The 17808-nt window shown below is 35.6% G+C and overlaps 1 long non-coding RNA gene across 22 annotated transcripts in view; it reads left to right on the top strand.

Annotated features, from left to right (window-relative positions):
- Nucleotides 1–17808, top strand: part of LOC106880770 (uncharacterized) — a 241227-nt gene that overhangs the window by 13221 nt on the left and 210198 nt on the right. The window contains exon 1 of one of the 22 annotated variants that reach the window (XR_016238814.1): nucleotides 6839–9223. The exons of 20 other annotated variants lie outside the window; for them this stretch is intronic. This is a non-coding gene — a long non-coding RNA (uncharacterized LOC106880770). Of the gene's footprint in view, nucleotides 1–6838; nucleotides 9224–17808 lie in introns of those variants that run through there. One more of the 22 variants, XR_016238815.1, reaches the window with a different exon arrangement.

The following is a 17808-nucleotide window of genomic DNA, read 5'->3' as shown; positions in this document are numbered from 1 at the left end:
AAGCCGCCATAACATTCCAACCCCCCCCCCCCTCCCGTTGCTTCCATCTCTGCCATCGTCGTCACCAATTTGGTCTGAGACTAGGACGACATACACAGAAACTCGCGCGCGCGCACGCGTACGTGGACCACACATAAACGCATTTATAATTCTACACATGCACACACACATACATGCTCTGTGAAACACATGTACACAACTACACACACACACAAAACATTCAGACATTCTCCCAACACCACCAACACCACCACCACCACTCTCCCTGAATGCACATTCCTCCTCTTGCTGCTCTTCGTCCTCGTCCTCCTCCTCCCCTCCTCACGCATACTCATGAATACGTCACCACTAGTAGCATCACACTGCGTTGGATAGCTGTCATGGTGGTTGTGAATGTGTACATACGTCTATGTATGCCTGGATTGTATATCTGTATATGTGTGTGCGTATGTGTGTGTGGTGTGTGTGTGCATACGCAATGCTCAATATATGTTTATAAGTGACTTTATCTTTGTGCGTGTGTTTGTGTTACATGAGAGACAGACAGAGAGACACAAAGAAGCAAAGAGAGAGAAAGAGAGAGACTGGCTTTGCTCTCCTTTCTTTTCGTTCGATGCTCTAACATTTAACCATGGGAAAGTTCAAATTTTGCCTGCCTACAGGAAATGCCATCCTAGTTTTTTTTTTTCACTCTTATTATTTTTCTGTTCTATTTTTTTTTTAAATATATATTTTGTGTGTTACTTAGCTGGGCTTTTTTTTTTCTGTTTTCATTTTGTTTCTTTCACCCCTTTCTCATTCTCCCTCTCTCATATGTATACATACCTTTCTGCGTACCATTTCTTTTTTCAAACACTTCTTGTTGATATATTTCTGTGTTTTTTCCTCCCACAACCTCTTATTTTCTCTTAGGAACGAATCTGTTCTTTTTCTTCTGTCCCTATTTCGTATCACTCTATCCCCTATCTTACCTTTTTCACTTAGTTCCTTTTCATCCCCTTTATATTTTTTCTCACAATATTTCTTCAATATTCCCATTGCCAGTCTTATTTTTCCCGTGCCTCTTCATAGCTACATAAATACGCGCGCGAATACACACATACACAATCAGTGTGTGTGGATATACATTTATGTGTGTGTGTATATATATATATATATATATATATATATATATATATATGCATGTGTATGCGTATATCTATGTATGTATATATATATATATATATATATATATATATATATATATATATATGCATGTGTATGCGTATATCTATGTATGTATACATATATTCATATATATATATATATATATATATATATATACCGTTGACTGAACACTATTCAATTTTTTTTCTCCGTGTTTTTCTCCTTGTTTTCTCCGTATTCTTTCTGTTGAAGAGCGTAGCTCGAAACGTCAAAGACTTTCCGTATTCCCGAGCGTCATACTAATATATACTTTTGTTATTTACACCACCTGTCCTCGTCTGTCGTTATTATTTGTATATTCTCCCATATATATATATATATATATATATATATATATATGAATATATGCATATACATACTCACAAAATTCGACTAACCGTCTATCTATCTATCTATCTATCTCTACCTGCATATGTATACTTACCGTTCTACGTACCATTTTGTCAGTCTACCGCTATATATATTATGCCGTTTTACACACACACACACACACACAAAACAATAACAACGTCATAAATGCGTCTTATGTGGTCACTAGATCTGCTAGAAATTGTAGCCAAATCTTAAACTCACACTAAAATCATATTTAGAAATGGAAAACATAAATTAAATCACTTTAGTCTTAAGTACGCCTAAAATGAGGTGTTACCTACATATGCGCCCTATCACCGGATTTTGTTTCCTGATAACTTTCAGAAAAATGTATGTTTTTTAATGAAATTTCCAACAAATAAACTTCAGATGGTGTAGATTCCTATGATATCGGAATTTATTGTGAAAAAGAATAAAAATTTTCCGAGTGTGGGAAGAGAAGTTTCAGAAAACTCACACGAGTTGACTTTGTTTCCTCATAACTTTCAGCAAAATGTGGGGTTTTTTAATTAAATTTTTCACTGATACCTTTCAGAGTGTAGCTTTAGGATTCTACTTTAATATAGAAAAAAAAAAAAAAAAAAAAAAAAACAGTTGGTAGGTTCACGCACATACATACTGCTATACACCACATACATCAACAGAGTGAAACTTGAAATTTTGATAAAATTCTGATATGTGTCAGTCTGTATGTGTGCGTACTCACCATTTTTTTTTTTTTTTTTTTCATCAAATTCCGATATGATCGTAATCAACACTGAAACGTATTCGTAGTAAATGTCACATAAAAATACCCATTTTTGTGGAGGAAACAAAGTCGACTCGTGTGAATTTACCAGACTCCTCTCCGCACCTCTCGGATTTTTTTCTTTTTTTTTTCTCAGAACAAATTACGATATAATTGGAATCTACAGGGTGTCCACAAGGTCTGGGTACATGGAGTAAATAAAATCATAACATGAACAATTAAATATAAGAAATAATAATTTCTTAAAGTATGTGTTAATCCCCATGTACCCAGACTTTGTGGACACCCTGTACAATATCTGAAGCGCATTTGTAGAAAACTTCATTAAAAAATATCCATTTTTCTGAAAGTCATGAAGAAACAAAATCGGTGTGGCGGGGATACATTTTAGTAAGCATGCCTAAAATGATGGTATGGCCACGATTGTAACGCTTTTGATCCTAGTCCGATCAGTGTTGGCCAGACGCTAACCAACAGGAACAATGTTTTTCAACATTCGCAAAGTTGTTTCATGATACAAAAATCTAGCACACACCGTGGGGCCGCTTAGGCTTTTGATAAAACTTTTGTATTTTCTTCTGAAATATGTAAATCAACATTCAAACGATTTTTTTAGCGAAGATCCTTATACATATCTAAACATTTATCTGTACGGAAATGTGCATACTATCATAGAATACACACACACTCACACACACGTTTAATGTGTGTGTGTGTCTCTCTCTCTATCTATCTATCTATATATATATATATATATATATGTATACACAGACACACACACACACACACTCTCTCTCTCACACAGACGTATAATGCTAAATTATCTTCCATTTTGGAAATTTCGAATGAAAAACTTCTTTTATTTAAATCTAAAAAGCATGGCCCAGATGGTGTTTTGTGAGTTGCAAACTTGTTTATATATTTAATAATTGTTGTTTTGACATTTTTCAGTATGTGTTTTTTTTTTAGTTCTATTTATTTCAAAACAACTTGCTTAGTCTAAGAAGAATACAATAACACCAAAATAATAATAATAATAACATAAAAGACAAGAAGTTAATGTAGTACCATAATTTGTGTTTGTTTGCTCGTATGTATGTATGTGTGTGTCTGTGTGCTGGCAGACGAGACATGTTGTAAAATATTTTTTAAAGAAAATGATATAAGGAAAACGTTTGATTCCATTTTACTGATTGTCCGGATCTACGTTACTAATTAAGAACGAAAGAATCTATCCATCTATCTATCTATCGGTTTGTTTGTTTTCTCTCAGACTTAGTTATGTCTTTAATTCTATGTACGTAGTTCTGTCTCTATATCCCATAATAAACTGCGTATATATATATATATATATATATATATATATATATATATATATATATGTGTGTGTGTGTGTGTGTGTAAATATCTATGTATGTATGTATGTAAATATTTATATATGTATGTCTATATATGTATATATGTGTATGTATGTCTATATATGTATATATGTGTATGTATGTCTATATATGTATATATGTGTATGTATGTCTATATATGTATATATATGTGTATGTATGTCTATATATGTATATATATATGTATGTATGTCTATATATGTATATATATATGTATGCATGTCTATATATGTATGCATATATATATGTATGCATATATATATATATGTATATATATATATATGTATGTATATATGTATATGTACGTATATATATATATGCATATATGTATATGCATGTTTATATGCATATATATATAGATGTATATACATTTATAAATATATTCATGTTTGTATATATATATATATATATATATATATACATGTATGTATGTATATGTGTGTGTGTGTGTGTGTGTGTGTGTATGTATAGATGCATGCATGTATATATATATTTGTACATGAATGTATGTATATATTTAGGTATATATTGGTATGTGTATGTTTATGTATAAGTATGTATGTGAGTATATATATATATATATATATATTTATTTATTTATCTGTGAGGGTATCTATACATACGTATGCATATGAGAGAGAGAGAGAGAAGAGACAGAATGGGGAGGGGAAAATGGGGCTGGATGGAAATATATGAAGATGGTTGAGTTAACGAAAGAGGTCCAGCATGTGAATTCCTGCAAAGTAACATGAAAAGGACAGCAATTTTCATAGAAGTAATCAAAAAAGAAAAAAAAAATTTGCATTTATGATATTTTCATTTGAAACCTTATAAAAATCAATTTCCCAGCTAAGATAGCAATTAAGTCGTGTGCAATAATGTATACAGTCTAATATTTCTCATTTGCTTGTTGGTAAATGAGTTCCTACGTCAACTTATGATTGGAATTGGTTTTTGTACACACACACACACACACATATATATATATATAAAGCTTAGAATGTCTGCAAATGTTGAATATTTTCATTGTAATACTTATCAAAAAGCAAACAAAAGGAAGAAGGGTAGTTGGGAGAAGGGAGTGGGCACCCATCTTACTCTTCCCAATATAGGTGAATGTTTCTGCCCAACTTTCTTTATTAAGAACAAGTAACGAGAAGGAAAATTAGGGATTGCATCCTTCTTCGTCGTAACGCTAGGCAAGTTCGAAAAAGTTTTTTTCAACTATCTCAATTTTTTTTTTATTAAACATGGCGATTTGTCCACCCATTTTCAATCGTCACAGTCACCCCCACCTTCATTTCAATTTTACTTAGTATGACAGTTTATCTGCTCCTTTTTTTCAAGCTTCCTCTTCACCACAATGAGAAACATTGCATTTTATAAATAAATAAAATACAAATCAACCTCAGCACTGTATTTTTTTCAACTCCAGAAGGATGAACAGTAAAGCTGATCTCAGTGGGATTTGAACTCAGAATATGAAGAACTATGATTAAATGGCGCAAAGTATTTTTCTTCGATGTTTTAAAACTTTTGTCAGTTCAACGCCAACAGCTAATTCCAACTGTCTTGAGTTCAAATCTTGCAGAGGCAAACTTCATTTTTCGTAGTCTTCCTAGGTGGATAAAATAAAGTTCCACCACTTGTCAAGTATTGACGTTGATATAGTGATATTAATATTAATAAACTACATTTCCTGACTCAAGAAAAATTTGCGGTTCATAAATTGATATTTTTCAAAGCAATCTTAACATTAATTCTTTAGCATTACCAATGATATTCATATAAAACAATAGCAATTTATTATTCAAAACAAAATGCTTAGTAAAAAGAGATTTGTTTATAGGCGGTCTCCTAGGACTAGTCTGAAGTAAAATCTGAAGTATTGTAACAGTGGAAGGAGTTCCAAATTCATTCTATGCCAGAGAACTAGCAACAATTTGTTTTTGCTGCTGTCTATTAACTACAGGTTACTTCTGATGGAACCCTAATGGAAAAGTATTTCATTCAAATTATCCCATTTTTCTGAAAATATATTATCTGATGTTATTTTCTCTCATTTTGTAAGGCGTGATTTTACCAAGGTATCTTCATCTCTTTCCCTCCTTCTTCTGTCTCTGTATACACATACACATTTATTTGCATACATACATGTATACATTCCTGGATATACGTATTCCTTATATATATATATATATATATATATATATAATGTTTTGTCTCATTTGTTCATAATTTTACGAGTATAGAAATATATATACGTGTGTGCATGTATTATAGAGCGCGCGAGAGAGAATTACGTAATAATATTTACATACTGCGTATGATGGGCTTTGAGTGCGCTTACGTAAGTACGTGTCCATGGATGCGCGCGCAGCGCATAAACTTTCCTGTAAGCCGTATGTTCTGCCTGTATACGTAGAAGACGACGTCTCAAGCGAACTCTAATTTCTAAATGACCGTCAATTTCAACAAACGTATATTGCTTTTTATACACTTGAGATTTTTGCCTTGCTTACATACGGCTAGTTTTCATTTATCTCCCAGCCTCCAGTGAAATATTTTTCCTGTTTTCTCTGCATCACCAAGCGTAGTCATATCTGTCCTGTACGTTCATTCATACATACATACATGGCGTACGTATTATCCATGGAAATATGGATACATGTATTCATATATCTGCTTATTCATTCACAGATTTGGGCATAGTCATGAGATAAATACTACTCAAGACATGTATAGACTACAGTTATTCGAAATGGGGGATTCATCCTGTCTCTAAACCGAATATCTTGTCTGCTCGCATACGCATATATGGTGATTGATAACAACATATAAAGAAAAATAGAGAAAACAGGAAAATATAGGGTTAACTAGGATAAGTAATAATTAAAAAGCATGAATTTATAAGTCTATGTGTATACGTGAGCTTGCATTTGTGTGTGTGTATATATATATACATATACGTGTATAGTTGCCACTAAAGTGACGGAGAGTATGAATAGCCACCTTAATAATAATAATAATAATATATATATATATATATATATATATATATATATATATATATATATGTTATTCGCTTGCTATATTGTACCCTCTACGTGCATACACACACATGTATATTCATTCGTGCATTCGACTGGACCCGTGAAAGCGCTGATCCAGCATGGCCACAGTCCAAAGAAACAAGTAAAAGCTTATATATATATATATACATATATATATATATATATATATATATACACACACACACACACACGAATGTATGCAATAGCGTCTGTGTGTTCGAAAGGAAGAAAAGGAGAAAATAATGACTAAAAATATATAGGTTAAATTGAAATATTTAGTGATAGTCTTAGATGCCCAACTTGCTAGGCATCCGTAAATTGAGACACAAAGTTCTTCGTAAGAACCGCCCAATTATAAAATACAGGAAGTCATCAATATAGAACCGCGATACATGAATCTTCACGCATGTATGCAAATCCCCTCCTCACAGACAGCTAGACAGACACTCACACACTTCCAACAATTCGCTCTATGTGTGAGAAAAGAAACAAGAGAAAAGATATTGTAATAGGCGAGACAGCATCACACGTGTGCCATTTGTATAAACAGAGAGCTGCACAAGCCAATGAGAGAGGGAGAGAGAGCGAGCTTCTACGCGTTGGTTCGTTTGCCTTGTTACAAATAGCAGCTAAATATTCCTGAACTAGCATCCGACAATTTTAGGTGTGGAAAGGACACTATAGATAAAAAATGTAGTTCTTTCAGTACATAGCTCTAAAAAAGACTGTATTTACGTATAGCTGTATGTAGCATGCAACTCTGAACCAACAGCGGTAACCACAGCGACAGTACCAGATGAACGAGTCAACTTTGAGGAGCCTCTAAACGGGGTTCTTCAGCCTGCTAGAAATAGCAATCAAATTTCTTGTACATCACGTATGGGGGGGGGAAAAAAAAAAAAAGGAAGACCATATCGGATATTGTAGCTTTAAATACATAATGTAAAAAAAAAAAAAGGAATACTGGAAAAGGTAACCTGTTGGTCATGTCTCGAACGCTATTGATAATACGTCAAATCGATTACGGTTGACCTGGTGATAAACCAAAAAAAAAAAAAAAAAAAGAACATGAACGATAAAATCGTCGGTTTGAATCAAGAGTAAACCGATAATTTTATTACCATAAACATTGAGCTTTACTTTTTGTGATAAACTAAGTTAGAATATGATATAACTGTCATTAACACTGCATTTCTTCGCTTGTTATTCTTCTTACCTCAAACAATTATTCTATCGTTTCCGTTATCCCTACCCCTCTCCTTATACTTCTTTCCTTCGTTTTATCAGTATATCTATTTCCATTATCATCTCTATTTATCTATCTTTCTCTCTAGCTAGCACCCTCCCACTTCCGGTTGCTTTATATGTTGGGTTCCTTTCTGTTGGCAGCGCATATTTGTTTATTCTTTACAACAAACGTTATTAGGCACCTTTACAAGTGTGTCGCCACCTGGATTTTGTTTCCTCATAACTTTCAGAAAAATAAGTATTCTTTAATGAATTTTCTTACAAATGCCTTTCAGGTGATATAGATTATGACTGTATCGGAATTAGTCGTGAAGAAAAAAAGGAAAAAAAAATTGGCGGGCGCGCACACATACATACTGATACACATCACGTACAATTTATCAAGAATATGAAACTTGAAATTAAAAAAATAATAATTATGTATTGTATAACAGTATGTGTGTGCGCATGCTAACCTTTTTTTTGTCTTTTTTTTTGCACATTAAATTCCGATATAATCGTTATCCACTTCATCTGGTAGAAAATTTCATTAAAAAAATATCCATTTTTTTTTTTCTGAATTTTATGAGGAAAATGATATCGACTCGTGTAAATTATCCGAAACTCTTCTATATCCGAAAAAATGTTCCACAACAAATTCTGATATAATCGGAATATACATAACCTGAAGGTTACCTGTAGAAATTTTCATTAAAAATTATCCATTTTTCTGAAAGTTATGAGGAAAGAAAATCAAGTGGTGTGTGCATTTGTATGTAGTTATGCCATATTTATTCTTTATAACATTTTTATATTATATCATAATTATCATTATAAAAATGTGATGGTTAAGTACAAGGAAACGAAATAACCAATAGGACAAATTACATTAAACACAAATAGAAAATATAATTTTTTAATTTCATAATATTATTTATATAACAGCGAGAAAACGTTTTGTGTATCGATGTGATACATCAGCACTATATAACTCTATAAATAATAATAATAATAAAATTAATAAGTCTATAATTGAAAGGGTGGGACTCGACTATAAGTGCCGCTCTCAGCAGGTTAACTTATAAATAATAACTGGTTCGAGAATATGAACACGCACTATATATCAAAATACGGAGCGCAGCAATTTCAAGAAAGTGGAATTAACCTTACCTACACGGATATATGGATCAAACAAACAAGTAAGAATATTTTCTAAATATTTTTCATCCTTTAATAAATATCCTTTATTGATGTGATGTTTCATTAGTGACTAAACATTTATTTAAATGTCATATCTTACTATACTTATCGAAATGTTTTATTTTCATCATTTTAATGCCCACTTTTCAATGCTCGCATGCGTCGGACGAAATTTGCTGAAGCGGATTTCTTTCCGTAGCTGGATGCTCTCCCGTCGTCAACCCTTACGTGTTTCTAAGTAAGGTAATATTTTCCCCTGACGATATGTTTTCGCGGAAGATTGGAAACAAAGGGCACCGTTTGCATGATGACACTTGTTTACAAATATCACATGTGATCTTTCGGATTAGGCACATAAATTGGATCGACTCTTTAGTGAAAGAAGGCTTTTGAAAGAAAATGGTAATCGTTTAGAGCATGATAGGCGAACAGTACTTAATTTACCCGAATCACTAAAATCTCAATAATTCTAAGTGTAAAAATCCAGAAGCTGAAAGAAAATAATTATATATTATAATAATGTATAATGTTTATTTTTAGATTTTGTTACTATTAAAATTCCTTGAGACCAAACGATACTAATCCTTAAAGTATTCTTTGAATGGTATGGAGATGTGTCTGTGAAAATGACGCCATGTAAGAATAAACTTTTGTTAGATGAGAAGAAACTATCATTCACTTTTACTCAGTTTCTCTCACTTTGCAATAGGTCATTTTATGTGCTTATTTCGAAAGATCGCCTTGACGTTTATTGACAAAACGTAGTTCCAGTAACGGAATACAAACCATTGTCAAATCGGCCAGATACACTTTAATAGACTTGTCGTACTCTCAGTTCGATACGAGATGTAAAAGCTTGGTTAGGGATATTAGAAACCAGATGATTTCGAAGATACGCTCAATACGTCAAATATTAGGAGGTGGTGGCATAGTTCTTTGTATCGAACCATCACTGGTATTTCACGCGTGCATACATTATCAACCTGGAAAGATAAAAGGCGAGGTTGACCAAGACAAGATTTATACACGGAGTGTCAAAAAGGACGTATTGAAATATCACTTAAAAGAAAGTTTTGGCACAAATCTAATAATTTCGAGGGAGGGATAAATCAAATACATCAACCCCAGTGCTCGACTGGTACTTATTTTATCGACCTCGAAAGACTGAAAGGCAAAGACGTCTAGGTGAAATTTGAACTCGGAATGTAAAGACGGACGAAATGCCGCTAAACATTTTGCCCGGCGTGCTATCGATTCTGCTATCTCACCACCTTAAGATATATTGAAATATCTACCACCCTTACACCGTACAACATAACCAAACAGCTTTGCGACTTCTACGGGCAATACAATCTTGCCAGTTAAAACTAGTGACATCAGAGACTACACTAAAGTTATGAAATGATGAAACAAAAAATACTCCACTGGAAATTTCTGATTTTTTTTTTTTTTTTTTTCAATTTTTTTTAATTTTCAAAAGTTTATTTCTATTTATTTTTTATTTCTGCTCTTGGCCGGGAATTTTTAGGGAAGAGCGCAGTCGATTACACCGACCCCAATGCTTCTGATACTTATTTTGATCCCGAAAGTGTGACCTCAAATGCCACTGAGATCGACTTTGCCTTTCATTCTTTCGGGGCTGATAAGTACCAGTTGAGCACAGGGTTCGACGTAATCGACTTATCCCGTCCCCCGAAATTGCTGGCCTTGTGCCAAAATGTGGAACCGTTATTATTATCATTATTTTGTTTGCCCTATGACATCATTCATCGGCAAGACCAGCGGTCATATATCTTGATCATTGGTCTTCTTGAAGTATGTCCTAAACGAGGGTTCCTATAGTGACCAGCAATTCTATATCCGATACATGATGATACAGTAGTGTGTGACTGAAGTGATAAATGGCTGTTACTTCTCTCGGGTAGAAAGGCTTCGTAGGGATTCTCTTTTCAGTTCGATGAGAATTCCTTTGGCAAAGTTAAGTATTCCTCTGTTTGGATATCATCTAAGTTTTCTCCGAAATATTAAATTTTACCATCTCTATTAGAGGAAAGATATTTGTAGAAGAGATCTGAGTGTTCTCTCTTATTTTGTTATTGTTGTTAAAAACAAGAGACAGAATTATTAGAGCAACAGAGAAAATGCTTTGCAGTGTTACTCCCGGCTCATTTACTCCTGAGTTCAAATTCCGTCGAAGTGAGTCTTGCCGATCATTCCTCTTTAGAGTTAATAAAATAAAGTAGTAGTCAGGTACTAAGATAGATGCAATCGGCTAACGTCCTCCCTCTAGATTGCTGTTCTTGCGCCGGAAATTAGAAAGAATAATTGTTAGAAACAAGAGGTGAATTGTTAGATAGCCGAGGAAGATTGTATACGATGTGATTTCCGGTTTTTTACCTCCCCCGTTCAAATTCCGCCTAGGTCTACTTTGGCTGTCATCTTTTCCGGGTTGACGAAATAAGTACCAGCTGAACACTGGGTCGGTGTAATCAACTAGTCTCCTCGTTCCAAAATTTCAGGACTTCTGCATAAAGTAGAAACAATTCATAAAACAAGAAAAGGACGACGAGCTGATGGAAAATATGCTTTGCGATATTTGTTCCGGCTCGCTACGTTTTGAGTTCAAATCCTGCCGAACTTAACTTTTGACTTTTGTGTTTTTCGTCTGCAGACGATGGAATAAAGTACCAATTAAAAAATAGGGTCGATGGTATTGACTTAGCCATCCTAAGGCGGCAAGCTGGTGCAATCGTTAGCTCGTCGGACAAAATACTTTGCGACATTTCTTCGGTTTTACGTTCTGAGTCCATATGCCACGAAACTCGACTTTGCCTTTTATCCTTTCGGGATCAATAAGTACCGGTCAGGTACTGGTGTCAGTATAATCGACTACACTTCACCAAAATTTCGGGTCTTGTGCCTTTAGTAGAAAGGATTAACCTACTGCTTCCCTCAAAACTGCGGGCTCTATGCTTAAATTAGAAATTATTATTAGAAACAAAAAAAATTAAGAAACTTGAGAACATATGCTGAATAGTTTAAGGTAAGCAAAAACATTATTCGTGTGTGTGTGTGTGTGTGTGTGTGTGTGTACGCGCGCAATCGTTATTTGCAGCTGGGTGACCTTCATTTAGTGTACCACTAGAGTGTTTTAAAAAAATGAAACCTGGTTTCATTAGACACGCAAACTGATTGAGCTTTGTTATTTATGTTAAAGAAAGTATCAAGTGTAGAAAACTAATTAATGCAAACTGATTTGGAACATAATTGATTAAATGCGAAGAGATAAGGTGGCGTAAAATGACATTACAATTAAGATGGGACATCACAAAATTATGGCTGTTATTCTTGATTTTTATGTAGCCTCAGGTCAGACGTGACCGATCAGATCATTAAAAAAAAGGACGTTTTGGCAATAACTATCCCACAGTTATCGCAAATATAGTATATCTCGGAGCACATTGTCCAACATGTGCTTCGTCCTTTTAGTTCTTCTAGCAGGTCAAGCGACTACATAAAAGCTCTCGCGTTGGTTCGACATCACCAAACGTTAAATCCACGGCTAATGAGAATCTGATGATTAGACATGGATTAGCTAGTGACATTTTCAATATATCATGCGTAGGCGTGGCTCTGTCATTGAGAAGCTTGCTTCCCAAACATGTCTTGGGTTCAGTCCCACATCGCGGCACCATGGGTAAGTGTCTTCTACTCTAGCCCTGAGCCAACCAAAGATTTTTAAGACTATCTGGTAGGTGGAAACTGAAAGAAGCCCGTCGTACATAAATGCATGTGTGTGTGGTATTTGTCCTCACCGCCGTTTGACAACCGGTGTTGGTCTGTTTACTAAGCGGCCCAGCAAAAAGATCCGACAGAACATGTACCAGGCTTTAAAAATGAAATAAGTACTAGGAGTCGATTCGTTCGACTAGAACCTTTTAAGGCGGTGCCTCAGCATGGCCGCAGTCCAATGACTGAAGTAAGTAAAATATATAAAATAAGGAAATATATGGAATGTAGATAATGCATTGGAATTCAGAACAAATATTGTGCCCCAGTTTGCTGGACAACCACTCTTACTCTCTCTAGTCACCCTCTCTCATTTTCTCCTCCCCCTCCCCCTCTCTCTCTCTCTCTCTGTGTCTCTCTCTCTCTCTCTCTCTCTCTCTGAGTGAATATATGAAAACTCATGAACTTGTAGCATTAACCTTTATTAGGATCTGTTATATGTGCAGTAGAAATTACATAGCTATTTTAGGTAATCTTCAAGTTTAGGGGGATAAAAAAATAAATAAAAATATTCAAGGGAAGTAACTGAACGTCTTACCAGTATTCTCCGTACATCTCTATTTATAAATAAATCAAACACGTGATTTGATTGACGTTAGGGTTAGGGTGTGATTTATTTATAAACAGCTAGAAGAAAACGGATAATACTGGTAAGTCGTTCAGTTATTTCCCTTGAATATTTTTTTTTATCCTCCCAAACTTGAAGATTACCGCTATTTTATATATATAAATAACCAAATTAGCATTAAGATATATTCAATGCAGGAAGTTGTTAAAAGGTAATTAGATATAATTATAATGTTAGGAAAAACAATATTAGTGAAAGACTAATATTAAATGCCATCATGTTAATTATATCGGCATGTAAGGGAGCCAATTCGGCGCTTGTTTCGATCTCTAATGACCTCATCAGCAAACTGGATTGCGTCTCTGGGTATTTTTTGCATGGAATCTGACTCTGATCTGGCAATGCGTCAAATATTTACACCAACCCAGACATCTTAGCTTGCAAACTTTCCTCATTCGCATTTAATTCGTCTCCACTGGTGGTCATGACTGAACGCCTTATATAGTGTGTAGTTCACAGCTTGATCAGGATTGAACCGAAGCTAAGCAAACCCATAACGCAGAAATTCGCTAAATATTCCTCTACAGACACGTTAGCACATACACGCATATGAATACACACACACAAACGCGCTCACACATCGCTGTTCGTAGTGCATACTTCTATTAATAAAAACCCCTACCACTTAAACATTCCATTGCTGAACAGTATCTATTGTGATCTACACCTCACACACAGATTTCGAATTCAGAATATGAATGAGGTGAATGCTGAAGTATGAAGCAAGTTTTACTTGCTGTACGTCTATTAGGTCTGCTGTACTAAATACTTGTTTATTTAACACAGACGCTCGTGCGTGCGCGTGCGTTCACTCTTTCAATTTATCTGAAGGATATAATGTAATATATTTTCCCTTCTGCTATCATAAGCACAAAGCCTGAAATTCGGCAGAGTGGTGTCTGGTCGATTATGTCGACCCAGTGCTCAACTGGTACTTGTTTCATCAATCGTAAGTGGATGAAGGGCAAAGTCAATCTCAGCGAAATTTGAATAACAACAACAATAATAATAATAATAATAACAACAATAATAATAATAATAATGATGATAATAATAATAATAATAGTTTCAAATTTTGACACAAGGGCTGCAATTTTGGGAGAAGGGATGAGACGATTGCATCGATCCCAGTGTTCGACTGGTGCTTATTTTATCGACTCCGAAAGGACGAAAGGTGAAGTCGACCTCGGCAGAATTTGAACTCAGAATCGTTAGCTCGCCGGGCGAAATGCTTAGCGGTATTTCGTCTGTCGTTACGTTCTGAGTTCAAATTCTGCCGAGGTCGACTTTGTCTTTCATCCTTCCAGAGTCGATAAATTAAGTACCAGTTACGCACTGGTGTCGATGTAATCGACTTAATCCCTTTGTCTGTCCTTGTTTGTCCCCTCTATGTTTAGCCCCTTGTGGGCAATAAAGAAATAGGAATTTGAACTCAGAAAGTAGCGACAGGCGAAATGCCGCTAAGCATTTCGTCCAGCGCGCTAAAGATTCTGCCAGCTCACCGCCTTAATAACAATAATAATTATTATTCTTTCTGCTATAGGCACAAAGTCTGAAATTTTGGAAGAGAAGACTAGTCGATTACATCAATTCCAGTGCTTAACTGGTATTTATTTCAATGACCTCGATAAAAGGTAAAGTCGACATTGACAGGATTTGAACTCGGAACATAAAACCGGAAGAAATGCCTCTAAGCATTTTGTCCGACGTGGTAACGAATCTGTCAGCTCAGATATTTTAATTATAATATAAAGGTAGTGAGCTGGCAGAGTCGTTAGCACGTTGGGGGAAAACTGCTTAGCGGCATTTCGTCCGTCTTTACATTCTGAGTTCAAATTCTGTCGAGGTCAACTTTGCCTTTCATCCTTTCGGAGTCGATAAAATAAGTACCAGTCGACTATTGGGGTCGATGTAATCGACTTAACTCATTCTTCCGAACTTGCTGGCCTTGAACCAAAATTGAAATCAGTTATATATATATATATATATTTATATATATATATATATATATATATATATATATATATTGATGATTGTAGGTATACGGTATTTTGTTATGCGACCATGGGATGCTACAAAGTATATTAAACGTTTTATAAGTCAATATCGTGTACTACTGTGTTAACATTGCACTTTAACCCCGTATTAAGGTCATCTCTACAGATTGTAGAGATAACCTTAACACGCAATTATACATAATATATATGCTTTGTTGTTGGCTTACGACGTCGAGGGTTCCAGTTGATCCGATCAACGGAACAGCCTGCTCGTGAAATTAACGTGCAAGTGGTTGAGCACTCCACAGACACGTGTACCCTTATCTTGGAGATATTCAGCATGACACAGTGTGACAAAGCTGGCCCTTTGAATTACAGGCACAACAGAAACAGGAAGTAAGAGTGAGAGAAAGTTGTGGTGAAAGAGTACAGCAGGGTTCGCCACCATCCCTTGCCGGAGCCTCGTGGAGCTTTTAGGTGTTTTCGCTCAATAAACACTCACAACGCCCGGTCTGGAAATCGAAACCGCGATCCTATGACCGCGAGTCCGCTGCCCTAACCACTGGGCCATTGCGCCTCCACACTATATATATGCAGATAGTAGAGTAATAAAATCATTTGTGTCGTCGAAGAAAAGATAAGCATTTGTGGTATTTGTTCGGAGTTCAAATCCTGCCAAGGTCAACTCTGATTTTCATCCCTTCATGGTTGATAAAATGAAGTACTAGTCAAGTATTGGAGTCGGTGGAGTCTACTAACCCCTCCCCTCAAAAAATTGTTGTCTTGTGCCTAAAATACAAGCCGTTATTATTACACACGTGGTTATGTAGTTAAGTACAGCCCTTTGTAATCTCAGGGTTTCGGGTTCAGTCCCTCTACGCGGCACCTTGGGCTTGCGTTTTCTACTATAGCTCCGAACCGACCAATAGCCTGTGAGTGAATATGGCGGACGGAAACTTTGTGAACGCCTGTTGCGTGCGTGCGTGCGTGCGTGCGTGCGTGTGTGTGTGTGTGTGTGTGTGTGTGTGTGTGTGTGTGTGTGTGTGAGAGAGAGACTCCTTCGTCCTTTTAACCCATAAAGCGCTGGGATTTTACACTTACATAGCATGAGCTACTGAGCACATTTTATGAGAATGAGACTACCATGCACACCTAAAAATAAAAAATAGATCAAATATTTTCTTAGTATATAATGGTGGCAAGTTTTACATCATCTGAAACGTCATTAGTTGAACTATTAGTCCTCATGCATTCTGGTGGGGGGAAGGGATATTCGGAGCTTTTGAGTGACATTAGACCCCAACAAACGCCCATTAATTAAATGCATCTATCTGGGCCACGATCGTGGCCCGTCGCGCTTTATCTGTTAATAATCACTGGTGGTTTGTTTACATCCTCTTAATTTTGAGGTTCAACGAAAGAGTCAGATAGAATGACTAAAAGGATATTTTTTAAAATGATAATAACAAATGAAACGGTGATGAGCTGGCAGAATCTCATTGAAGTGTCGAAATAAGCGCTTTGCTATATTTCTTTCGGCTCTTTGCGTTTTGAGATCAAACCCGGCCGATTTCGGTATCGCCTTTCTTTCCTTCGGGGCCATTTAAAATAAAGTGCCACTCAAGTACAGTGTTTGATATAATTCGCTAAGCCCTCCTGCTCAAAACTTCTGGCTTTTTGTCTTAATTAGGAGCAAGTATTTACATGCATAGAAACACAAAGTAAATCACCAGGGTCTACTTTACCTTTTACTTCCTTCCTCACCGTGTTTCCGGGCTACTTAAGAGTTGGTTGTGTCAATAGCCTGTACTAGGCTGGTACTAATCGCCATTTGTCTCCCTTACATATTGTAGCCGTTTGTGTATATCAAAAGTTATTAGACTATAAAGTGCGGCTTTTCATCCGTCTGCACGATCTGATTTCAAATTCCGCCGAAGTCGAGTTTACCTTTCACCCTTTCGGGGTCAATAAATTAAGTACCAGTGAAATATTAGAGGTGGGGGATGTAAACGAGTAGTTCCCTCCCCAAAATTTCGAGCCTTGTGCCTTTAGTGGAAAGGATTGCTACAAGTATAAAGTACAGTAAATTCCATGTTCAACCGCTTATTCAACCAGTAGTTAAATCAACCATGGAGAGGAACTTATGGGTCACTTGTCCACACAAAAATTT

This window comes from Octopus bimaculoides, chromosome 2, assembly GCF_046866305.1.
Source record: "Octopus bimaculoides isolate indiv1 chromosome 2, ASM4686630v1, whole genome shotgun sequence".
NCBI classification, from domain to species: domain Eukaryota; kingdom Metazoa; phylum Mollusca; class Cephalopoda; order Octopoda; family Octopodidae; genus Octopus; species Octopus bimaculoides.
Note: the sequence above shows the minus strand (reverse complement) of the source record. Positions and strands in the feature narration are given on the sequence as shown.